Source organism: Callospermophilus lateralis, unplaced genomic scaffold, assembly GCF_048772815.1.
Source record: "Callospermophilus lateralis isolate mCalLat2 unplaced genomic scaffold, mCalLat2.hap1 Scaffold_246, whole genome shotgun sequence".
Classification (NCBI taxonomy): Eukaryota; Metazoa; Chordata; class Mammalia; order Rodentia; family Sciuridae; genus Callospermophilus; species Callospermophilus lateralis.
The window spans coordinates 1641122-1668496 of record NW_027513304.1 but is presented as its reverse complement, the minus strand read 5'-3'; positions in this window follow the sequence as shown (position 1 = coordinate 1668496).

The following is a 27375-nucleotide window of genomic DNA, read 5'->3' as shown; positions in this document are numbered from 1 at the left end:
GGGATCATTTTCTGTACACGCAACATTTTAGTAAAAGGCTTTTCACAGAATGAGACCTGGTAGTTGAAAGTTCAGGTCTAACATGTTTTTTTGTATTCTGTGGTGTCCCTTGCAAATTTTTATGTAGACAATTTTTAGCCATTACAAGGAGACTGAGGCTCCCTCCAGCACAATTTCTAACTAACCACCTACTTGTATGTTAAACTACTCTGATCTTGCCAATAATATCAGTTACTTGTATCCAGATAGATAAGAGTTCAGTGATCTTGAGGCCTTTGAAAGAAGGGAGATAATGAAATTACTGAACGTAAAGAAGAACCTCTATTTTATTTATTTATTCTTTAAAAAGAAAATAAAAATGTTGGAACATAGAATACTAAACAAAGTCAGGCGATTTGGGTTCTAGTCCCTATTCTGGTTTGCTTTGTCGAACTTTACCACTTCAACTTTTCTTCTCTTCATTTTTAGAAGTTAGAAATAGCTCTGTGGACTTAAAATTGTTTCATAAAAAAATCCTATAGAAAGTTCCTGGAGCCATGCAGAACAGAGACAAAGCAAGCCATATATTAACAAGAGCAGCTATTTATGTGTTCTGTTTTTATAACAGGGTTCCTGCTTAAAATAATTCATATCTTTTTAATTTTTTTTGTTTTTAGTTGTAGATGGACACAATATCTTGATTTATTTATTTCTATGTGGTGCTGAGGATCAAACCCAGTGCCTCAAAGGTGTGGCAGGCGCTCTACCACTGAGCTTCAGCCCCAGTGCTTAATTTATATATTAGACTAAATGATCTGCCTTTCCTTCTAGCATTGAAATTCTTTTTTCTTAGGACAGTTGTTCATTTGTATTCGACATACATTCATTTGATTATTAAAGTTTTCTAAATTCTGTATTGGCGCTCATAATAATCCTTGCAATAAGGAGCACAAGTATTTTCCATTTTACATATTCAGTATAAACCTTACAATATGTTAATGGACTTGCCCATTGTGACATGTTTAGTAAAGTTGTAGCCCCATCTTTTTTCTCACAGCATCATATAATTTTAAAGTTTCTGCTCCTCTTGCCCATAAGCCTTGTGTTCAGATTCCTATAGCACAAGAAAAGTGTGTACTATGTACATAGTCTATTTCCAGACAAAAGTTCTATTCTCAGTTGCTTCCTTTTTTCTTCTCTTGATGACCTAGGTTGGACAACCAAGAAATAAATTGCATGTTCTCTTGATCTTTTTCATGTGAAGTGATAGTAGTTTCTAAGCATTCTATGTCTCTCTTCCACTCATCAAAATGTAGAAGAATTAGGAGAAAAGCCCTAAAATTGGTCAATTTGCCCCATGTCCATTAACCTGGCACTACCCTTTTAAAGCCTGGCCCCATGGTTTCTGTATGTAATAATGGAGGCAGGGAAGGGTAGTATGTGTTTATTTTCTTACCATATTTCCATCTATACAATCAAAATATCCTTTTCTATATTGTTTTTTACTCTATTTAATCAATTTTCTTTACATAAGAACTCTGCCTTCTTACCTGCTTGTCAGTTAAGATAAAATTCCATAAGGAAAGTTGAGATAAAATGTTGTCATTTCTTTTTCCTTAGTATTAAAATACAAAAACCAAGAGCTGTGAAGTCATTCTCTCTCAGTCATGATCTCTCCCTTCCAGTGTTCAATGGATGAGTTGGTATCGCCTCTATGTTGCATATATAGTATGTGTTCATAATAGGTAAATGATGAAGTGCCTATTTATTTCAAATCTGTTCAGATTTGACATTCAATTCCTTTGAATTGTCCTTTGACCACACTTAATAAAAAAAAGAAGAGGTAATGTAGATTAGATACATCTCAGGCAGCATGGCAACTTTACTGCATTCCTTTTCATTTTCCATCTGACTACACAAAGAAAATAAAATAGTAGAGTATAGGTTCAAAACTTAAGATCTCCAGTAATAGTGTTTTATTCACATACCTCATATGAAATCTTACTCTAAAACTTTTAAAAACCTACAGAGGGACAAAAATGAATATCTGGTCCCATCTACTTCGATTTGGCAGCATTGTCATTCTAAAAATTAGTCAATTATTGTGAAACTGAAAAAGAACAGTCTGACAAGGCGTACATGGGTGAGTATGATAACATACAGATTAATTGTAAATCACATGTTTCTGCTGATAAAGTTTACAAGGCTGTAAATTTAAATGTGGAATTTTTGTCGGAAGTATATATTGACAAATATGTTTAATGGTAATACATCCAGTACTGAGTGTCTCGAAGCAGGTCAATAATAATGTGTATATTGATAGCAGCAATGTAGGAGATGTTACTTGGTATTATAGTGAAAATCCATGTTATCCCCTTAATCATAATTACATTAATATTGACGAGCCCTTGACAATACCCACATTATTATTGATAGATTTCTGTCAATAACATGTTCTTAAATAAAATATATTTATTCATTATTTGTACTATACTCAATAAAAGCTGTACTGTACATCCTGAATTTTCTTTCTTCCTCATTGAGATAGTCATTTGTTTACTTGAGATGTAGATGAAAAAGTTTCAGTTTGAGGAAATGTAAAACATAAAAAGAAAGTGTAAGTTATTTAAGCAATAAGGTCATTATGTTGCTACTCTTTGTAAGCAAATTTCAGAGTTTTTTTTCCCCTATGAAGAAAAAGCAATGTGACATGTCTAGTGATAAAATGTCAGCAGGAGACCTTTTTAATAGTTTGTAGTGCTGGATCACTTTGTCTTAAACATATTTATGTGACAAGTTAATCACACTAACACAAGTAGATATACTTTTTATCTGGGCATAATTTTGCCTTAAGCATCTTTTTCACATATCCTTAACACAGTAGAATCCTTCTTTAACCCCAATGTTCTTTATTCTAAATCATCACTTTAATTATTGACTTTTATGTTTGTCTTTGCATGGATAATAAATGTTTCCCTCTTGGTTAGCCTTTTAGAATCTTAAAGTAATATACTTTAGAAATGGGGGAGAGTGAGTCGCAGAATCACATATTAAAAGTAAGAATAGGGGAAACACTGTTTTTGGCTCTTTGACAAAAATCAATTTGAATTACACCTGATAGTGTTTGGATTCAGAACAATTCCAACTTTAAAAAGTTACTTTTTTTTTTTTTTACTGTTCAAGTTTGAGCCTACATTAAGGAAACTAGGTACTAATCTAAAAGTACCAATAATATCGTAATTGTTAAAGATTACTTAAATTCTTGAAAGTAAAGTAGAAATAGACTGACCAGTGTTTGGGCATTAGTACTGGCAATCAGTATAATAATAGAAGTCAGGAAAATAGTGACTTACCAAATTTATAGAGGATTTTTTTGGATCCAGAGTAAGGGTGTTATAATCTCCTTTTTGATTACCATAGTTCTTAGTGAAGTAAGTTAAATTACTTTGACTTAACCAGAAAGTTGTTAGCATCTTGGTTTTGAATTGTAGGAATCCTATAACTGGTCTCCTGGAACAACAGTTTTCCTTTGATTCAGTCTTATTGAACTCTGCCATTAGATTAATCTTTTAAAATTTATGCTATTATATCTCTTCAATGGTTACTCATGCCTACAGAATCAATGCAGTTGCCTTAACATAAATGCTTTTTATAATATGGTTAAACTGGCCCTTCAGCCACTCTGATCATGGCAGATGTCTTTTCTTTCACTTCCAGATGACAAATGCAACCTCACTAATGTAGGCTAAATAACCAAGAACACACAGCTCACAGTGATACCCATCTCCAGCTAGACCATGGCCAAGAGCTCACACATTTCAGGGCTTTTGCATAACCTGTTCCCTTGCCCCAAATATAATTTTTCTCTTTTCTGTTTGGAGAGTTTTGTGAACTTTTATAGTGTTTTCATATTTTAAGATCCATTTTTTACTTCGGAGATCAATGGACAGTTCTGATTACAATAGCATCCTATTTCTTTTAAAATGCTTGAATCAAAGGAAGTTAACTGACAGTTAATATTTATGTAGACTCTCCGGTACCTAGGAGAATGCCCCATGTTTGATAGATTCTCAATAAATATTGGTTCAGTTGAAGAACTATTTGTCAGAGAATTAGAATTAACTAAAAAACAAACTGTTTGCATTATATTATAAATAATTTTATGTGATTTAAAGGCATTTTTCTTTGTTTCACACCATTTGTGGAAGAATCTTATTATATAACAGTGGAAGGAAGAAAATTTTATAATCTGATTAATTGAACTTCTGGTTGGGAGAGGGCTGGGTAGAGTTGGGATGAGGGAGAGGGAAACTAAATGTAGTTATATGTTGATGAAGAACCAAAGGTTGCAAGTTTGTCTTGGACTGTCTGTACTGTGTCCTGCGGAGCAGAGCACCCTGGAGTCAGATATTATCAGTGTGCATTCCTGAGGTTTTTTTTATTTCTAGATAATAGTCACAGCCATGTTAGTGGGGATTAAGTAGCCAAGGGAACTAGAACCCATCCCTGTTCTGTAAAAATCCCGCTATATCTGCTTTCAGACAAGATGCAAGTTAAAAGTTGGATATGCCCCACTGGATCATGTCCCTTCTCCTCCTGCCTTTCCCTCCTACATGTGCACATAGTGGTGACATCATGTTCATGGATTACCCACAATTATATTTTCGTGGTATAGTCACTACTTCCTGGGGAAAAATTCCTTTTACACAGGTTTACTAAGGTATTAGTATTAGTAATTAAGATTTCAGTCTTTTAAAATGAGATTTGCCAAAATCATTTCAAGTCTTGTTCTTTTTATGCTCATCCCTAATTAAAGCAGCAACAATATAGTAATAATACTGCTTTACAGTTTCCAAACCATTTCCATAACATCTAGTTTAATCTCAACAACCTGATGAGGTAGCTGTTATTTCCCACTTTTCAGAGAAGACTCTAATGCTAATGATTTTTTTAAAAGTACATAGCACATAAGTGCCAGAACTGGAACTTGACTTTAGGCTTGTTTGATTATAAATCAGCTTTTTCCACTCCTTCACAGTTGCCTGAAGAGGAATGTAGAGCATGGTGGAAGTATTACACGTTGTTGAACTGTGATGTGTAATGGACAGTGTTTACTCTATGTTCATAACTAAAAGAAGTCACAAAAATAACTAGTTTGGGAAAATAAAGCCTAAGACAAAAACTAGAGAACCATTATTTGTCTGAAGGAGAAAAGACTGAAGAGCAGTTTAATAATAAGTCTTTTGGGTAGATTAAAGAATCTTAAGCAAGGAAGAGAGTGAGCCCAGCTGTTCCTAATCTACACTGAGGCCAGCCCTACGGAGGAAAAAAGGAAAGAAAAAAATGTTAAACTGTAACAGAAAGGATAAGAGAATTTCTTTTATAAAGTATTGTTAAATATTAGATCTGTTAGACACTGTGTTAAGTCTCCTTTTCTGGCAGTCATTAAACATTTCTATCTTAACTAAATGTTCTAAAGTATGATTCTTGCAGATAGGAGTGTTTTGAAATGCCTGATCCCTCTTAAAGACCACTCCCTTTAATGAGTTTCTCACTAAATATTAATAAGGAACCTGAGAACCAGATATCTTCCCAACTCATCCAATTCATCTGGATGCACTCACAGGCTGTGGAGTGTGTACACTGATTAGCTACCAGACTAGTCATTGTATTGCATGTAAGTTCAGCAAACACTTAGCAGCTACTATGAGCCCATCATTACTGTAAATTCTAGAACTGTAAGATTTGATATTCATCAGCGACAATCTGGAACTCTCTGAACTCTACTAATTATAAGGCAATCCAAAGGAAAGCCATCTGATCCAACACTGGGACTGTGAGATCAGACTGTTGAAATTACATTGGTATCAAGTATGGTTAGAACTTTCCAAAAGTAGTTTGACAATAAGAGAGTTCCCCTTATCTTGCTGACCATAGAATATGAAATCTGGAGAATATTCAGAGTCATAGATGCTCTTACAATAGACGAATTACTTATGCCACATTCTGACATCCTGAATTATAGAATTTTGCTTGAGGAAAACTGAGTTCGGTGTGGCAGTTTGTAGGTGGCAAGTGATTTGAGAAATAAGGCATTTCTTCTTAACTAACTTATGTTTAAGGAAAGAAAATGTATTCTCATGATAGGAATCATAGTACAAACACTTGAGAGCCCAAGTAAATGGCATAAATAGTTGCTGCTGGAGTTAAAAATCCTAAGGATCAATGGGAACTGGGGATAATTACGAAGAAGTTTTCACAGAGAATATTGAAATCGAGTTGGAATGTGGAAAGGCAGAGATAGTTCAGAGAAGTGAGACTAGCTGGAAGGGAAGATAAGTAGTTTAGGTATATGAGAAAAGGCACAAAGGTGTGACTGAAAGATGCTCTGGAGCTAAAGACTCCTTTGGGGAATGGTGGGTTATGAGGCTGCAGAGATGGAGTCAGGCTGGGGCGACCTTAGGTGTGAGATCTTGGTGTTTTATCTTGAGAGTAATAATAAGGTAATTTGGTAAATACGGGCAGATAATTTTGTTAGTTTGGTTTAACTTATAATGTTTTTTTGTGTTTTTTCCTTCTGTTCCATAAATGATGTAAGTAAATTAAGAGAAAATTTGTTAAGTGGTTTGTTAAATGGTTTCTAGATATTTAATAAAAGATATTTTTGAAGGACAAAGATACAGTGACCATGAAGGATACTGGAAATACAGCAGTGTTAGTATTGAGGAAACTATAGAAGAGACTTCTATCATTATTTTAATTTTTAATTCTGAGGATTGAACCCAGGGGTGCTTATCTGCTGAGTCACATCCCTAGCTCTTTTTATTTTTTTTTATTTTGAGATAGGGTATTGCTAAGTTATCTAGGGTCTTGCTAAACTGGTGAGGTTGGCTTTGAACGTGTGATCCTCCTCCCTCAGCCTCCTGAGTCGCTGGGATTATAAGAGTGTGCCACTGTGCCCAACTCTAGATTATTTTCAAGCAAAAAGGGCTCTGCCTTTTCAGGTGACTATTTTTACACAGAATGGGGAAGAGGAGTATGCTAATAATCAATCAGTGTTTCTGAGACACAACTGATGGTAATGTTTAAATTGTGTGAAACTGAGAGCCAGCCTGGCTTGGGTTGAATGGTGGCTCTCCAACTCATCAGGTATGTGACCTTAGAATTGCTCAATTTCTGAATTTCTTAGGATTCCCATCCATAAAATTGGAAGAATAAAGTAACCAACTTCTAGAGATGCTGTGAAAATTCTATTAGTTAGATTGCTAAAAACGTTAGCCCAATGCCTAGAATATGGTCAGTCACCCATGACATTAAATATTGTTAATATTTAAGTGTGTATGTAGATGTATATGTACTTGATATAATCTTAATATTATTGTTTACCCATTTTACAAATAGGTATGTGGTGTGTAATTAGGAGAATTAAGTAACTGGCGAGAAGATTATAGAAACAGGAAACTGCTGGGTCAGAAGTAAAAATCAGTTAGAAATCATAATATGTATCCTACTTCCTGTGTTGCCAAATAAACAAAATGTCTGTGACACACTTTAGTCAAGCTAGTGGAACCAGCTTGATCCCTCATAGAGATTAAATAAATCAGATCTAGAAACCTGATTTTAATAAAATTTGCCAAGAATCTTTCTTTGAATTTACTGCTATAATTAGTGCTCTCCATCAATTATTACTTTCTTTCTGCTTCCAGCCCCATAGTAGGTTTGTTTCCTGTTGATTTTGAAGTTAGACATGGCTATGTGACTTGCTTTGGCTAATTCAATAGTCATGGGCCACTTCCAGGAAAGGCTTGAACAACTGGAAGTACATTGTCAAGATGAAGTTTCATCTCTAGACCAGTAACGGACCTGAAGCATATTTATTTCAGAAATATTCCTTGCTTTGAGTCACTGATGTTCAATTTCTGTTTAGCATAGAACAACCTGGCACTGAATAGCCAATAGGAAATTCTGAAGCTCATTATAAATAGCAAGAGACGCCAAATCAAGGTTTCACAGAGCTGAGTACACACCTTTTGTGCCCTTCGTTTGTCTGCTCATTAATTCTGGTGGTAGATTGGAGTGAAGTTGGAAACAATCACCTGAACAGATAAAGCAATGACCAAGACACCGCTCAGTTAACAGATGGAACCAAAAATCTTTCCTGATATGGTTTTCAAGTCATGAAAAGATACTTATAGCTGTTACAAATAGATTTTTGCTTTAAGTTAAATAATTTTTTGGAATACCTCTCTATTTCTACTTCATAACTATAATGCACATGGCTTCAGATTTTAATAAAGCCAGAAATTATGAATATCTGGATAGAAAAAGTTACTTTTTCACTTTGTAGAAAATGCTTCTAACATTTAGAAATCTCTTTGATTGGAAAATATTTTAAGCCAGATGAGGTAATGATAACTCTTCAATTTGTCCTTTACATAATGTAGCACCATTCTTTACATTTATTAATAGTCAATATTTCTGTGCTGAAATTATAGTCTAGATAACACACTTTTCCCCTTAATTTTCTTTCAACATTGGATTGGTTATGAAACTGGTGTAGAAAAAGTAGGACATCACATTCTTTTCGTCAGATATAATCACTTAAAAAATAAACTCTACAAGGTCCCCATTAACCTTCACTTGTGAAATGCAAAGGCCATTTCTCCATGATAATTTTAGTCTTTCATTTGTATTTGATTAGTTGACTATACTCTCCTCAAATCACTTTTTGTTCTTGGCTTTAGTATTAGAAATGCTTCCAGTCATTCTCTTATCTCATTGGCTACCAGTTCTCCTTCTTGTACTCTGGTTCCTGCCCCTTTATCTACTGTCTCAATTTTAGAGGACATTTATGTCCCACTCTCGAATCCTCATTGTCTCCATCTAAACTTTTTTCCTATCTGATGTCATCCAATCCCATAGCTTAAAACTATACCCTAATTTACATCCACAGCTCTGATATTTCTTCTAAAAATTGGACCCCTATTTTAAATAGTCTGATATGATTCTTTCCACCCCTGGATGCCTAAGAGTCAATTAAATCTTAAATAAGCCAAAATGGAAATCTTACTTCCCTAGCTTCCTCTGTCCCCACTCAAATCTGTTTTCCTAAGTTTTCCACCTATAATTAAATGGAGCCACAAATTCCTGGTTTCTCAAACCAAGATTGAAAGGGCCACATCCCAATTCCCAGTACCTATATCTTCTCTCTTAGTTAATAGTGTTGTCTCTGACCAACCCCAGCTCTCCCCACAGAATAAATTGAATGCAGGGGTGCTTTCATTGATGAGATATATCCCTAGCCCTTTTTATTTTTTATTTTGAGAAGGAGTCATGCTAAGTTCTTAGGACCTCACTAAGTTGATATGGGTGGCCTCAGACTTCTTGAACTTGTGGTCCTGTGGCCTCAGCCTCCTGATTCATTAAGATTACAGGAATGTGCCACTATTCCTGACCCAAATTAGCTCATTAATAAAAGATAAACCCAGCTCTGACTTTGATAAAATTATCAAATCTTATTTGAGTCTCTTACTCAATCTCCTCTTTGTCACAATAAATCAAGCCATTGTCTTGTCCTGCCAGAGCCATTTTACCAGAACTTTCCACATTTACCACTACACAATTCATGCCAATATAGCAGCCAGACTTGTAGTCACAGAAATGAAGATTAGGCAGTTTCAACTAACTCTCTTCAAACTCTCTGGTGGACTTGAAAATAAGATAAATCCAAACTTCTTACTTTTGCCTTCAAGGGATCACATCATTTAATTCTTGCCTATATTACACACCACACTCCATCAAGATCCCTGTCATCCGGCCACCCCAGCCATCGGGTCTTTTGCATGTGTATGTACTCTCAATCTTTATCATTAAGTATCTACAACCCAGAAGTTATTTTCCAGCCAGCTTTTTCATAGTAATCTTATTATTTCCTCTAATCATTCTCTATAACATTTTCCTAGTTAGTTACCTTCACAGTTATTATCCACATATGGTATTTTATTATTTATTAATTTACTTTTTTTTGCTCTTCATATACCCACCTGAAAATAAAATTGGAAAAAAACAAGAGCCATTCTACTTTGTTTTTCTCTAGCATAAAGCAGGCTCTTACCACATATTAGTCGAATGAAAACATTTTCTGAATGTGGTATATATACAGAGTGGAATATTACTCAGCCATAAAGAAGGGTGAAATTATGGTATTTGCCAGTAAATGGATGGGACTGGAGACTATTATGCTAAGTGAAATAAGCCAGTCCCCAAAAACCCACAGGCTAAATGTTCTCTCTGATAGTAGGATGCTTCCACAAAATAAGGGAGGGGAGAGGAGAGGGGAGAGAAGTTCAATGGATTAGACAAAGGGGAATGAAGGGAAGGGTGCTTGGGAATTGAAAAGACAGTGGAATGAATCAGATGTAAGTTTCCTATGTTCATGTATGAATACAAAACCAATGAAACTCCACATCATGGACAGTCACAGGAATGGGATCTTAATTAGAATAAGTTATACTCCATGTATGTATAATATGTGAAAATACACTCTACTGTCTTTTATATCTAAAAATAACAAATAAAGAAAATATTTTCTGTTCTTTACTGAGTTTGTATAAGAGTTCATTCCTGGGGAAGGCAGGAGGGAGGAGGTGTACATTACAGCTTGAGGGAACCTCAGAAATGACCAATATTACTAACATTATTCTTGTGAGAAAACATTGTGTGTTAACATGAAGATTTGGGAAACATTGGTGTATTAACATGAAGATGGAAGTTGCTGAGGAATTGTCCCAGGACAGGCTTGAGAGAGTAACAGAAAGCAAATCTGACTGTCACTGCATTAGATGACCCCACAGGGATCTGATCCTCTTCTTTGAAGAATCAGTTACTTATTTTATTTTTTATTTTTTGGTGTTTGTGGGGAATCAGCAGTCAAGCTAATTGACTGTAACTATAATTCCCACAAGATTTTGGTCAGAGAATGATGGTACTGCTTTAATGATGGTACTGCAATAATAATAATAACTTAAGAACCCAAATATGGGGTGGATATTAATTTTTTTCCTGTATTCTAACTGGGATGTTATATTATAATCTAAAGATTATGTTAATGAGGAAACAGTCAAAGCTTAAAAACAAACAAAAAATAAACCTAGAAAGTGAGTTAAAAAAACCTGAGGACATTCTTACAATGGAGATATGTCTGTGGGCTTTAGAAGGTCAGCTCCTTCTTATACAATAATGTCTGCCCATGAGCATCTACTTTCTCTTTTCACTGACTGTGTAATAGACTCTAGAGAAGATTTGCCCCACCCCACTCCCACCATTAAGAGAAGGGATTTGATTTGAATGCCTACTAATTAAATTTTAGGAAGTATTTATCAAAATACTTTATCAAAAGAAAAGTAAATAAAACCCATTTATTTGTCATAGGCATAGAAGAAAAGCAATAAAATCCATGTGATCCAAGTAAACCATTAAAAATATAAATAGATAAAACAAAGAGATAAAATGAATAGTAAAGAATCCATCCCATAGTTTCTCCTGCCCATCTCTACAAGATTATTTTAAATTAGTTTTTTACTAACTTGTTCTGTAATCTATGTGTATTATGTCATGGAGTAGGCAAACCCAGAAAACCTGTTAATTATTATGACAAATTTTACAAAGTAAAAAGAAGTCATGGTTTAGATGTGAAGTGTCTCCCAAGAGCTCATATGTGAGCAAATGCAAGAAAGTTTGGAGGTGAAATGATTGGATTATGAGGACCTTAATCTAATCAGTGCATTAACCCACTAACCAGGATTAATTTGGCAGTAAGTAGGCAGGTAGGGTGTGAATGTAGAAGGCAGATCACTGGGTGCATGACTTTTGAGGTTTATACTTTGTTCTTATAAGTGGAACTTTCTGATGCCTGAATATTGTGAATTGATGCTCTCATCTTTGATTCCCTTCCACCATGATGTTTTTCTTACTTTGGGCCCAGAACAATGGAGTTGGCCATCTATGGACTTTGACCTCTGAAACCCTGAGCCCCAAATCAAATTTTCCTCTGTGATAATTGTTCTTTTCTGATCTTTTGGTTACAGTGGAAATGAAGCTGACTAAAACAGGAAATGATGTAGTTTGTTAAAAAGCAGCCAATTTATGGGCCAGAATAATCCATAAAGGAAAAACAGATGATGAATACACAGGGGTGGTTTAGGTAATAAAGCTATGCTAATCTGAAACAAATAAAATGATATTTCTTATGTACCTTTACCACATCTGTTTTGCAATCCAAATTTCTTTGGCATCCAGAAAGTGTTGGTAAGAATTTGAGATGACTGGGTGGGAAATGAGAAATGGTGGGAAGAGGAGGGAACACATTGATCGTTGGTGGGTAAATCTCTCATCTTTTGACTCCAGTAGAGAGACAGAACATTCCCACATGGTAGCCAACTAGTGAGATCCCCAAGGCTCTGCTGTTGTGTGACAGGGCAGTGGGAGATGGTGCAAGAGCACAGGAAGTACAGCAGGCAGGGTGCAAGATAGTCCAGAATGTCCTGTGATTACTGACGTGTGAGGACAGACTGTGCTGGTGGCCTCTCCCAAAGTGCGTCAGCTGCCTTATTCTGCACCCCCTCCATACTGCACAGATGGCCCACTGGTTCTTCTCGCTGCTCCCTTTGCTTTCTAGAGACTGGAGTGCTGTTGATGTTTGTAAGATGTTAAGTATGTTTTGCTCGTTTGAATATGTTGGAGGATAAATGAAAAAAATATATTGTGATTTTTGTGTTTTTACATTATCCATTTTGTCTCTCTCCTCACTTAGGACTGATCTGGAGAAATAAAAATAGGGAGTTTTTATCTGCAAAAACTTGTCACTGGGCATAGAATCTGCTGGGGATGAGAAATATCTTTCTGACAAAAACAGTTGCTGTCCTTTGTTTAGCAAAGGATTTGTTTTTTTAAAACCAATATTCAGACTCATAGCAAGAAGCACAATAGCCTTATCCACTTCAGAAATTAGATTCCTCTGAAACCCAGTGGAGGGCATACTTGGAACACAATGCTTTATCATGAGAAGTGACACTTATGTCAAAAGGATCATTTAAAGTTTAAAGCGTTCCTGAAATATCACCATCTTTTAATGATTAATTTCTACCTTAGGCAACTTAGCTACCTATTGACAAGTTATTCTTTATATTCCATAAAGCACACATAATTTTTCTTGACTTGTTCTTCTTAAATATATACTAAGTCTGGTAGTATTATACATTTCATTTTTTCCTGTTTCTCTTCAGAACTTAATATTATATCTTTAGCCTTCAAAAATTCTACAAAGGATTACACTAAAATATTAGGTGGATGTGTTTATTTTCATATATTTAACAAAATTATTTATAAGACTACTCACAGTCCCAAAGATCAAAATAAGATAAATATTGAGTTCTTAAAAAATAGAAGGAAGCAAGAAGACGATACTATAATGATACTATAATGAGAGAATAAGTACCCAAAAGTTTTACGTAATAAAGCGACTTGCACTTTGTTATTGAAATAAAGCTTTTTGCATCCCCTTACTTTTCTCTGCTTCTTCTACATTTTTCCTCCTGTAGTCCCAATGTTGCTACAGCCACCCATGTTTCTTTCTGCTCCTTCCCACACTAGACATCTGTCAGCTTATTGCTCTTTTTCTTCCTCATATCAGTAAAAAGGTACACTATGAAGTCGTGGCTCACAAAACTAAATATTAATTCTAAATTTGCATGTTCAAATACACTTGGCTACAATGGAAACTTTTAGTCTACATTAAAAATCATATTCGTGGAAGACCAATTCCTCAAAAAATGATTTCTGTTTTTCTATTATTTATCTTCAAGGTAACAGGCCTATAATTTACACAGACCTATCACTAGAATTTTCCTGCATTAGTTCATCGTAAAGTTGTTGCAGTGTCTTCAGAAAACCAAACTCTCAAAAAGTTCAATGTTACAGCTAGGTTTTTATCACAACCCAGTTAAACTGAATTGCCCATATTGGTTTATTGATTATTAAAGCTATTAATACTGTTTTTAAGGTAAATACTCTGGAAATTTTCTTAATTAGTTTGACCTAGTGATATATTTTTGCATAATATGTCATTCACCCCAACACATCAAATATTTGTCTCTTCTGTGTCATTTTTTCTCTCATTTCCTTGAGATATGGCAGTCCTATAGGAAAATATTATTTCTTTCTCATAGGTTTTCATTAGTACTATTTGCATATATAAGATGAAGTATTAATCATTTGATATAATTAGTATGTAAGAAAGCTCAGGAACCATTTTTTAGATGCTGTTTACATCTTTTAATTAGAATTCAAGGTTACATATATTCTTAAATTTTGTTCTCTGATGGCATTTATGTGGTTGGATTTTCTCCTAAGAGCAGTGTATACCTGAATTTTTACTGTAGTAATTTTTTAAAATATTTTTTGTTAGTTGTAGATGGACACAATTCCTTTTTTTTATTTATATGTGGTGCCAGGGATCAAACCCAATGCCTCATACATGCTAGGCAAGCACTCTACCACTGAGCCACAACCCCAGCCCACTGTAATAAATACTTTTTGAAAGTGCCACAGTTTTTAGATAAGTAGAAAGTTTTATTGGTGTTAACTGAAACTGTTGAGAATTAATGTATATCTAATTTAATGTGTGAATGTGTATGTATTTGTTAGTTTTCTGAGAGAGATGTGTTCTAAAGTCACACTTTCCAAGCATTGGCTTTGATTTTAATGTGAATTATTAGTATCCTACTTCAGTGTTATTATGCTAGCTTTGATAGGAACTTTTATTTCATGTCTTCTTGGAAGTTTGTAGAATACATTAATGTCTCTGCTTTCATGAAGAACATGTAAAGAGAAGGAGTCCCTGGATGGTTTTTCTCAGAGAAATGGGAATAGTGTGACATCTTGCAGCCAGAGGGGCGATTTTAATTTATTTTAAGAAGCTGTTGTTACCTCTACAGAAGCAACATTACTACCCAATCACCAGAGAATCTTTCTTTTGTTTTCCTTCTACAAACATGTCAATCGATCTCCTTTTGAATTTTCTATCACTTTCAGGTGTTTGTATCAATAGATTATTTTTTATCTAGGAAAACCATCTTCTGCCTTGTGGACTGCATTATTCTCCATTGCCTTTTATTTTTGAAGTACTTATTTACATTATTTCTTTCTCAAAAAAATTAGTTATTATAATTTTCATTAAAGTTAGAAGTAAATAAGGTACACGTGGGCCATCTCTGGGCATAAGGCAATGTAATATTCATGTCAGGGACTATTTATTTAGTCATGTTTACCAATAAATATTTTCTTGAGGATCATGTATATTCCTTTTCTTTTCATTTTTCATTTTCCTTTCCTTTTCTTCTTTTTTTGAGGAGTGAAATTGGAAGTGGGAGAGTTAATTCAGATTGGTGTATTTCCAAAGTAAATCACTGAAGCTCAAGGAAAAAAAGACATTTTATTTGCTTTTAAAAATAAAATTTTAATTAGATTTTAAAGAACTATATTTATGGCTAGATATTGTGTGTGTGTGTGTGTGTGTGTGTGTGTGTGTGTATTGTGGTTTGACCCTGGGGCACTTAACAACTGAGCAACATCCCAGCCCTATTTTGTATTTTATTTAGAAACAGAGTCTCACTTAATTGCTTTGTACCTCACTGTTGCTGAGGCTGGCTTTGAACTCACTATCTGGCCACAGAACCAGTGATTTGCTTTATCTGATTCATTTGGATTTTATGCATTACACTTATCATTTCTTACAACTGACTGAGAAATCCTGCTGAGATTAGAGGATTAGGCAAAACTGAATTTCTGAGAAATTGGGATGAATAGGAGAAATGTGCTTAGGAGATTAACAGTTTTTCCCAAACACCATCAGTATTTCTTTTTTTTTTTAAAGAGAGAGTGAGAGAGGGAGAGAGAGAGAAAGAGAGAATTTTAATATTTTATTTTTTAGTTTTTGGCGAACACAACATCTTTGTTTGTATGTGGTGCTGAGGATCGAACCCAGGCCCCACGCATGCCAGGCAAGGGTGCTACCACTTGAGCCACATCCCTAGCCGATCAGTATTTCTTAAAGCAGATAAATAGTTCAAAAATAACTACCAAGCTTTTTTTCAAAAACTGACAATACAAACTCTAGTTTTAATAACACTTTGTACTCCTTCTACTTCCCAATTGATCACAGTCAATTATTTACTGAAACCTCACTCTGATTTCCATTTTTGTTGCTGGCAATTTGCCATGACAAGAAGTTCTCATTTCCTTCCAAGGTAGGGTAGAAGATTGGAAGGATTTTTTTTAACCTCTCAAATATACAAACTGGATTTGCCAAGATTGTCTTACTGAAGAGGTCATAAGTAAAATCATTTTCTAAAACATTTTTACAAAATAATTTCCCTCAATTACCTGATGGAACCAAAGTAATTAAGATCCTCAAAGGGGTCTTGAAAACATTTAACAGATATTTGGCATGTACCATAAATGAAACAATATCGTGTCAAAGTAAGACAAAAGAGGCTGAACAAAGATGAGAGATTCTTTTGCTAATGCACTGTATGAATCTAGCAAAAATGACCATGCTGTCTCTAAAACAACTTATTTTTATCTAAGGTTAGAACCACTTCTATAGTAGTGATGGCTACTGTATGTAGATTTGCAACTATATGAAGAGAAATATATGTCATCTTCTTTTGCTGGGTAACATTTTTGATTAATATACATCTCATTAATGAAAGAATCACATAGATGACTATGATATAAGTGATATTATATATAGTAGTTGCAAAAGAAAGAAGGGAAGGAAGGAAGGAAGGAAGGAAGGAAGGAAGGAAGGAAGGAAGGAAGGAAGGAAGATGGAGAGGTAGGCAGGCAGCCTGGTAGTCAAAGAAACGAAGGAAATGAAGAAAGAGGAACTTGGCCTAAGGGAAGGCAAAAGAATTTGAGGGTGACTCAAAGGAGCAAGTGTAGCATGGCCCAAGAGGAATCAGAGACAGTGGCTGGGTAATGTCTTTGGAGTCAAGTGAGCAATTTTGATTTTTGTGTCCTGATAGATAGAAATCAGTTAAGTGCTTTTACAGGATAATGCATAATTATATTTGAATTTTTAAACAAAAATATGGACAAGTCTATAACCTATTAGTTCTTTCTTAGTAATTACTTAGTATTAAGTTTTAAAGAATGATACTTTGGAGCTTATATGATATTAGATTAACTTAAATGATAATGGTAAATGCATTTACCTTTGTCATTTTCCTCTTGTTTCCTTTTTTCAATCACTTTAACAATGAAAACTATTTTTTTAAATCAAAAATTACTTTCAACACAACCTATAAAAATATAGGGTAACCAATAACAGAATGACTTCTTCAATTCAAATTGCTAGGAGATAAATTAAAATCTCATTCAGGATAACTTGCATTATGTGTGTGAAATGTGCATTGTAAAAGAAGAAATCAGATTATGAATTCTTTTGTGCACTATTTTTCCTCTAAAATGTAATATTTAACATGAAATTTTGCCTTATCTAATCAAATTATTCTCTGGACTCTAAACAGTAGAATGTTAAATTTCATGTGTTTCAAATGCTTTTCTCAGCAAAGAGATGACAAATGTGTAACTAAAACAATCTATTTCCTATTAGCCAGTAAATTGCTTCAATTGTTTTACTAATATTTTAGGATGAGAGATGGTTAAGTGAAATTCAATATGTTCAAAGTATTCCATTAGAAGGCCATTTCTGTGCACACAAAGGAAAAACAGTCAGTGAAGTTATTCTCTAGCAATTCAGACCAAAATGTTTCCCTTCTATTTCTGAGGTAAAATTCTTGCATAGGCATTTTAGGAGGCAACTCTTTTCTAAACATTTTAAAAGTAAAATTGACACTGTGCATCTATAAAATAGGGTGTGTTAAATGATGCCCATTACTGATTGCCTATGGGCTAGAAGGTAGTGGGTGGAGAACAGCTGGGGCAGTGTGGTGCAAGCCTGCAATCTCAGCTTATTCCAAGGCTGATGCAGGAGGATCGCAAGTTGGAGGTCAGCATGGGCAATTTAGCAAGACCCTGTCTCAAAATAAAAAATAAGAAGGGTGGAATGTAGCTGAGTGGTAGAGCAGTGTTCTCTACCAAGGTTCAGTCCCTAGCACTATGCACACGCATGTGCACACACACACACAAGCACACCCTGAACACAGACTGAGGTCCTGAGTTCTCCCTGTGATATATCACAAAAAAAAGAGGCCATGAAAGTTCAGTGCTCATTCGTTCTGAGTCAAGCACAGTGATCCATTTTACAGATAAACATTTTATTTTCTTAGCTAATAAGTTATATATTCTTATATACCCGAAATTTTAGGGAAGCATCTAAAGAAACTGGAAGTGTCTTTAATATCTTATTTTCAGATTAAAATTTTTTTCAATCCCTTGTGAAGGTATTTGCTACTATTTAACAGTATTACTTGTGGTGTTCTATAAAATAACCTCTTTTCATGATTTCAATTTGTTTAAAAAATAAAGTCAATGTAAATTTTTAAATTTCCTGTAGATATTATCTATATTCATTTCAAGGGTTTTTCCCTTCTAATTTCTGACTTCCTGATTTTATGCTTAAATTCATAAATTATATTCTAAGATAAAGTTAATTTGTCAATGAACACTGGATCCACTGGCACACATCTATCCCTCAGTCTAACTAGAGAGATTTTATTTGCACACAAGTGTCAAAGAAAAGTGGTTTTAATATTCTAATCTGTTGGAAAATGGTGTTAGTAAAAGAAAGCGATACATTTTGTTTATTTTAATTTCAAATGTGCTTCTCTGCTTTCTTCACATTTTCTTCCAACTCTGAAATAGAATCATGAATTTGTGGAAGAAGAAGTCTTTGAAGAAAGCTGCATGGAAGTTGCCACCGTTAACCATCCTTCAAGTCACAGCCCATCTCTCTCTTCACAACAAGGAGTCACCAGAACTTGCTGTTCACGTCGACACAAAAAAATTTTCTGCATCCCAAATGCCATCTGGTGTGTGGACAGAACTCCTCTATCTAACAGGTACCTGGATGAACCTACTGGTTCACAGGCTCTGTCCCTGCTGTCACATTGCCACCTATGAGCAGGGAAGTCCTAGCTCCTAGGGCTGAGTAAGGGACAATACTGTGCAGCAGGTAGGAGAAGGAGTCCACTGGCATATCCCTTAGGGTCAAAAATAGTAATTATGTCAGTATTAACAACAGGAAGAAGAAAAGATGACTAACAATGTTTTTATTGCTTCAACTCTATAATTTTTTGTTTGTTTGAGCAAGGACCTATATACCCAGGAACCCCATATGTAAACTCAAAGAGCCTGAAATGACTGTCAAAACAGTGAAGGACAAGTGAAACTGACATCGATATGATTGAAAGTTATTCAATAGTACCTAAAATATACTAACATATTCAATGTAACAGTGAAAATTAAAACTATGCCTACACAAATCTTTTATTAACCTATACTTTTGATCCAAAAAATATTTTTTGGTATGGTTATATGTTGTCCCCCAAAAGCTCATGTGTGAGACAACTCAAGGATGGTCAGAGGTGAAATGTTTAGATGATGAGAGTTGTGACCTGATGAGGGCATTAATCCACTGATATGGATTAAGTGGTAGGCAGGTAGGGTGTGACTAGAGAAGACAGGTCTCAGGGCTGTGGTTTGGCAGTTTACACTTTGTCCCTGGCAAGCAAAGCACTCTGCTTCTTCATTGCTATGTCCTGAGCTGCTGTCCTCTGCCACAGCCTTCTGCCATAATGTCCTGCCTCATCTTGGGCTCAGAGCTATGGAACTGGCTGACCATGGACTAAACTTCTAAAACTATGAGCCCCAAATAAACTTGTCTTCCTCTACCTTGTTTTTGTCAGGCATTTTGGTCATGGTGATGCCAGATCTGACTAAAACCTCTCAAATCAAACTTAGGAGAGAAATTTTGAGAAAAGTGTGTCCACATGGATGTGCTCATATACACACACCACACACAGGTTTGAAGATAGGCAGAATGTGAAGTTCTATCTATCTTACCCCCTGTTGAAAACAAAGTTTGAAAGAAATCCAGAACAAAAATTTTTATTTCCCAGTGAACACTAGAACTTCAAGTTTTTTTTTTCTTTTTGTTGATTGTAGAAAATTATAATGTAGAAATATATAGGCTTTTAAATAAATCTTCCTAAAGGAAATCATGAGAAGTAGCATTCTTGTCATTTAAATACTGCATTATCTGTTTCTAAAGCTTAAATACTATGGAATAACTGAACTCACACTAGCACAAGGAAGAAAAAGGTAAGCTGTGAGTTGGTGATTTGGGGCACTCACATGGGAAAGAGAAACTCATTGTTTATTCATCGACAAATTTGTTGAAAACCTATGCTCTTTAGGATACCTTAAGAAAAGCAACAGAGGGACTGGGGTTGTGGTTCAGTGGCAGAGCACTTGCCTAGCACGTGCAGGTTGCTGGGTTCGATCCTAAGCATCACATATAAATTAGTAACTAAAATAAAGTTATTGCATCCAACTACAACTGAAAAAAAGGCAACAGGTAGATTTTTTCTTAAAATACAATTCGTTTCTTAGGTAAACTTGTTTTAGACCTTAACATAACTGTGTCTGATGGGGAGGTTGTCAAAAAACTATCTTCTTTTGTGATCATGACCTTAAAGGGGATACCAAGAATTTTAAATTCTTGTTTTCAAACTATATGTTTGAGCTTCTAATCTATTTTCCTTTTTCCTCCAAAGGACTAAGCTGCTTTCTTTGGCTTTGTAATTTATAAAGATCCCAGATGTATACAAACCCATATCCTATGGTTCATACTATTCATTATACCGACCACATGAAGAACTGGGGACACTCCAAGAAAAAGGAGGCAAAACTTCCTCACACGATAGCAATGCTCAGTGTACCCTGTATATTTAACAGTGAGGTGCAACACAAGAACGTTGTGCAGCATAATGTCCTAAGGGACAGCATAATGCCTGCAGCTTAAAATTACACAAATTCCAAGAGATTTTCTAAAAGCAAAGAGATCCTTTTTTAAGGAATGACAATTGCATGGTACAACGACTATGGTTAAAACAGGACACCAAAAGGTCATAATGAAATGCAAGCTGTGAAATAGGTGTATTCATTCATTTTCTTTGTGAGTACAATGTACATTTCTGGCAATGTGCTAAGTGAATGATAGCAAGATCCAGTCTTCTTTGGTATTTGCAGTTTACTTGTTGACATGGACCCTAAACAGGCAGAAATATAATTAAACAACCCAAGTTTAGAGCAAGATGCATTGTTTAGAGCAAGATGCAATTGACAAGAGACCACTTAAACTTAATGAATCTCCAGAGAAATATAAATATTGAGAGAGAGGATGTCTGTGGTCTCTGAGCATTCTCCAGGGTGCTCTCTATTCTATTCTATCTAAACTGCCTATCAATCAGGATGGCTTGTGTAGACAAGAGCATGCCAGATACACACCCTGGTGCACAAACACACACACACATGCACACAATTCACACAGACACATTCCCAGACACACACACTAATACAGTAATACACACAGCATGCACATAATACATGTATACATGCAAACACCCACCAAAACACACACACACACACACACACACACGGTATGTACTAATGGTGAAGATCAATGTGGATGGAAAGTTGGCAGAGACAAGGGACAGGTAAAAGATTGTAAGTCTGCCCAAAGCGTTGAGACTTATTGTTCTAAGTGAAATAAAAAGCCACACAGAATTTTAAATAGCAGAGTAACATGAACTGACAATGTTTTCACAATACCTCCACTGCTGTAATGAAAAATAGTTACAGGAACTAGAAAGAAAGAAGGAAGAAAGGGAGGAAAAAAGAAGGAAAGGAGGGAGGAAGGGAGAAGTGGAAGGAGAGAAGCAGAAAAAAGTCTCTCTTTAGGCTATTACAGTAGTCCAGGTGAAAAAGAAACTTAGGTTGGGCCAGAGTGGTGGCAGTGGAGGTGGTGAAAGTTTGGTAGATTTGGGCAAAATATTTATAAAGAAGTGATGGCAAGACTTGCTCAGGAATTAGATATGTAATAAGAAGAGTTTAAACATGTGGGTAGATTTACTAAAATTGAGAAGGCTGGGAAAGAAGTGGAAGGAACTGAGAGTTCTCTGTTAGCCATGGTACATTTTAAATTGATGTGGTCTGTGTGGAGATGTCAAGGAGCAGCTGTTTATATAAAATGAAAATTGAAAGGAGAGATCAGGAATGAAGTTAGAAATATGAGAGTGATGGAGTAGAGATGGTATATAAAGCACAGTTTGGGATGAAGTTGTAAGGTAAGAGTGTCCTTGAGGCTGAGCAGCTGGGAATGTCCAGCCTTCCAAGGCCTGCAGAGGAGGGGGGTGCTGCAAAGAAAATTGAAGGAACTATCTATGAAATTGCGAGAGAGCTTTTAATCTGTTTTTATCAGTTTTACCAGTGTGTGAACCCTCTGAAAAGAAATAAATTCACTTTATGTGCTTTCTCTTGCAAAAGTTGAGCATTTGGTCAAAGCAAAGTTGTAAAGCTATGTCCATAAATTCTTGGATATGCCTTCATCCAAGAAATGCAGCCCAATTTCCCTTCCGTTGTATGTGGGTAACATTTAATGTCTCACTTATAATTCACTGGATATGGCAGTAGAATGAAGCATTACTATAGATTCTATTATAAAAAGACTGCAGCTTCCATATCAGAAGCTCTTCCTTGCTCTGTCTTGCTCTCCAGTATCATTTGCTCTGAGGGGAGCAAGGTGCTCTATAGAGAAATGTTCTGTGTAGAGAAGAGTTGAGGGTGCTAACAGCCAAGATCAACTTTCTCACCATGTGAGTGAACTAACCCCGAAGTGGATCTGTTAGGTTCTCGATGACCACAGCCCCATTCCACATGTTCCCTACACCTTCCTTACAATCCCGAGTCCGTGTCCTCTAGTCAATGGCTGTCAGAAAGTTTGAGATAATGTGTGTTGTTTGATGGTTTTAAGTTTTTGGGGTGATATGTTATGAAGCAGTAGATGATGAATTTATCAGTATAACAAAAACAGAAAATGTCATGTAACTTTGTATAAAAAGCCTTCCCCACTCTACTTATCGCTTTACTCCTAAAAGAAAAAAAAATCTGGCTATATATTAAGAGAGACTGGTATTGATATGACCTTTTTTCTATACAAAATGAGAGCTTTTGGTATGGATACATGTGTGGTTAACATCTTCCACAATCAGCTACTTTACTCAAAGCAGACAAACTTCATTAGTTTTATGGTAATGAAACAACCATTACTAGAGGTCATTTCTAATGAATTATGAAATTGATAAAAAATTACAAGAGGGGAATACCTTAGATTTCCCCCTTGCTCCCTGGAATTATAAGGTTAAGACCAAGGGAACATGTAGAGAAAAAGAATGAAGAATCTATGAAGTGTCAAGGAGAGGTACTGGAGGCCAGGCTCTATTACCTGGCTGTGAGACCTTGGAACTGTATCCAGCCTGTTAGGCCTTGGCATCTGCACCCGATGATGAAGTTCTACATTGCATGTGAATGAGAGGGTTAAATAAACACAGGCCTCGTGAAAGCCCTTTGAACTTCCAAAGCTTTAGGACCATCACCCAGGTTGTCTTGGTCCATTCCTTCCCTTATGGAACCTGGAAGGGGAAAGTGGGTGGAGCCCAGTGGTTCAGTTTGAGGAGAGAATGCATTTACTCAGGCATTCCTAAATGTCCCCTTTTCAAATTACTGTCATACTGTATGAACTCAGCCCATCTGATTCCAAACCTCACTCTACTACCTAGGTATCTCCATCTAGCTGATTTGCCTGATCAGTTATTCTTCTATTATTATCAATAATATAAGTGATAATTAAGAGCTGGGCCTTTCTCCTCTTTGGTGATTCTTGGTTTAAACTCTTTCTGAATTAAAGATACAGAAAATCCCATAGAATATATGAACCAGAATCAGGATAGCTAGCATTTTTCACTTCAGTAGCTCCTCTCATTTCACTCTATTGCAACCGCTGAAAAGGACAATACTAATCACAGCTGCCATTGTAAGATGATCAAGGTAGAGGTGACTTTCTGACATAGAACTCATGCTTTGAGAAACCCTTTGCAAGTGAAAAGTGTTAAACAAAACATATGTGCTCAGTGTTAGTTATTGAGATAACTTTAATGGTAGACTATAGTTTTTCCATTCTTGTGCTTCTTCCCCTTCCTACGTTTAGTATACATTAGGAAGAAGGAAGCTGAGGAATCTGCAGGTTTCCAGAAAGAGCTGATTAAAATTATCAGACTGGCCTAACTAGTCATCAAAAACCCCACATAATTAGGATCTATTCATAAATAATTAATTGAGAAACAAATTTTATTTGTTTTCATTTCCCTTTGTTTTTGTCTTCCTAGAAATTTGTGTTTCTCTGTGTGTGTGTGTGTGTGTGTGTGTGTGTGTGTGTGTGTGTGCCTGTGGGGTGTGTGTGTGTGTATGTGTGTGTGTTTGTTTTGGTGGAAATCAAACTCAGGGTCTCACTCATTTTACTCAAATGCTGTATCACTGAGCTACATTCAGTGGTAAATCACCTTTTTTTTGAACAATCTTTGCAAGGGTATTTATTTTTAAAATGACTTTTTCAAATTTCAGCAAATTTTGTAATATTATCTGTATTATGAGCATATTTAGTTACAACTGATAGATTCATTAATTGTTTAAGATGGTAAAATATTTTAATATGAAATATTTTGAAAACACAGAAAAGTCAAAGAATAAACAAACATTTGTGTTCACACCATCAAGATTCAACAAATGTTACTGCCTTTGTTTCAGATATGTCTATTATTTTCAGAAATAAAGAATCATAATTATAACCAAAGCTTTCCTGATCCCAGTTCCCCATTCTCCCTTTTGCACACTTTGTCCTGAAATTTCTATGTTATAATTTTCATGTATGTCTTATTATTTGCTCTATGCACGTTTGTATACAAATTGAATGAAGTTGAATTTCAGAACATCTTTGGTATATTATAGATGAAGGGATTTAAAGACTTGGGGAAATAGAAATCTGGAGTGAGTTTATCATGTAGACTGAAGAAAAAAATATACACTTAAAAATTGAATTCTCACTCCCTGTAGAAGACCTTATCTCTGGGCACTAAATTTGGGGGCTTACTATCCTCACACTTTTTCAAACTTCAGCAAATTTGAGAAACCAAACAATTCTCAGTGGGCACTGACAGGGTACCCTACACTTTACCTCAATGTGGTTGAAGTTAGCATTAGTCTTACAAGTGAGGGCCTCGGTTTCACACAGCACCCTACTTCAGATGCCAGTCACCAGGCCAGGATGTGACACATGCTTATAAGTCAGGGTTAACCACAATGCCCTCCTATGGCTTGTAGAACTCAGGTAAACACTTTCCTTCTGTTTAATCGTTTATTATAAAGGGTGTCACAAATGACATAGATGTTCAGCTGGATGGAAGACTCAGAGGGCAAGATATGGGAGAAGGGCAGATTTTCCATGCCTTCTCTCAGTGCACACCCTCAAGGCACCTTGAATATTCAGCAATCCAGAGGCTCCCCTAACTCAATACTTGGGCATTTCTATGGAGGCTTCCTTATGTAGGAATAATTGATTAAGTCATTGACTGATGTTGATGAACTCAACCTTCAGCCTTGTGCCCTCCCCTGGAGGATACAGAGAGGTAAGAGAGAAACTGCCAATTCTGATCACATGGTTACGTCCCCTGACAACCAACCACCAATCTAGCTATCCAGGAGCCTTTGGCTCTTAGTCATCTCAATAGCATACAAAAAGAAATCACTTCGCTGATGCCAAGGATTTGAGTAGTTATGTGCCAGGAACAAAGGCCAAGACCAACTATTAGAACAAAAGATTTTTCTAGTGTCTCTATCTGCGAGGGTATTAGGAGCTCTGTCTCAGGACTAGGGGCCAAGACTAATATATATTTCTTATCATAGTTACCCACTTACCCACCCTTGCGTATGCCCAGAGAACACTCTTTTCAGCAGTACATTAAAAAATTTACTTGAAAGGAAAGAGCCAACATCTTAGAAAAGCTCAATGTATTTCAGGGCAGTAATGATACTTAGAGATCATTCCTTCAAAATGGGCTCAGTGATTTCCCAATTTTCAGGGACAGATAGAGGTGATTATCAGAATAGGCAGAATGACTAGAGCACTAACCAAAATAGCTCTACCCACAGATATAATTACTAGCAGTTAATTAATTATGGTATTCCTAGTTATTTGGACTATCATATTTTTTTAAAAAAAGCAAGGAACGTTCTTATGAGCAGTCTTAACTTATCAATACAGTAGAAAATCACAACTTACTCAGTTCCAAGAATTGAGCCACTTCACAGACAAGAGATGCTCAATGAAAGGTAGACCAGATAGGCTCAAGAATATCCCCAACACACTACCACAATAAGGACATTTAAATCTTCTTTGAATTCCAGTGAAAGTCATTATCTCTTGAAGCTGTGTACAGAATATGGCAAATGGATTCTTCACAGATGATTAGACTAATTTGGATCTTAACACAACCTCCCATAGTTCCCATGGCCAGATGGTGTCAGTATGGTCCTAAGAGTGGGTGTGTGGTCCTGAGAAAGTAATAACTCTATGTTATAAGGCATAGGGAGTAAGAGTCAATCTTGCAGTAGACTGAGGGGGTTTGTAAACACACCTATGATTAGCTAAGAGGTCTGTGGATGCAAACACTACATTCAACAATGGGAAACAGACCCACTTTAGCTCTTGGATCTATTGAGTAAGGGAAGTTAGGTATGAACTTCCAAGTGAAAGTTTCTATATCAGCCCCTCCATTTAAAAATTACAAAATCAAAATAATACTTCAGAGATCAAATTTGAAAAAGTAGAAATATGTCATCTCTCCATTAGACCATGTAACTATGCAACAAAAGATAGATCTTGGGCTGGGGATGTGGCTCAAGTGGTATTGCGCTTGCCTGGCATGCGTGCAGCCTGGGTTCAATCCTCATTGCCACATATAAACAAAGATGTTGTGTCCACAAAAAACTGAAAAATAAATACTAAAAAATTCTCTCTCTCTCTCTCTCTCTCTCTCTCTCTCTCTCTCTTTAAAAAAAAGAGATCTTACATAATTATGCAGATTAACATAAATTTAATCACCCATAAGTGGGTGATGTTGCCTTGCACAGTTATTCAAGATATTATCTGTTGCTGAAAGCCTGGTATGCCACTAGTAAATTTGGCAAATGCCTTTTCTCAGGACCACATAAAAATTTGCTTTATATGTCAGAGAAAGTTTTGGGAGTTCCCTCTATCAA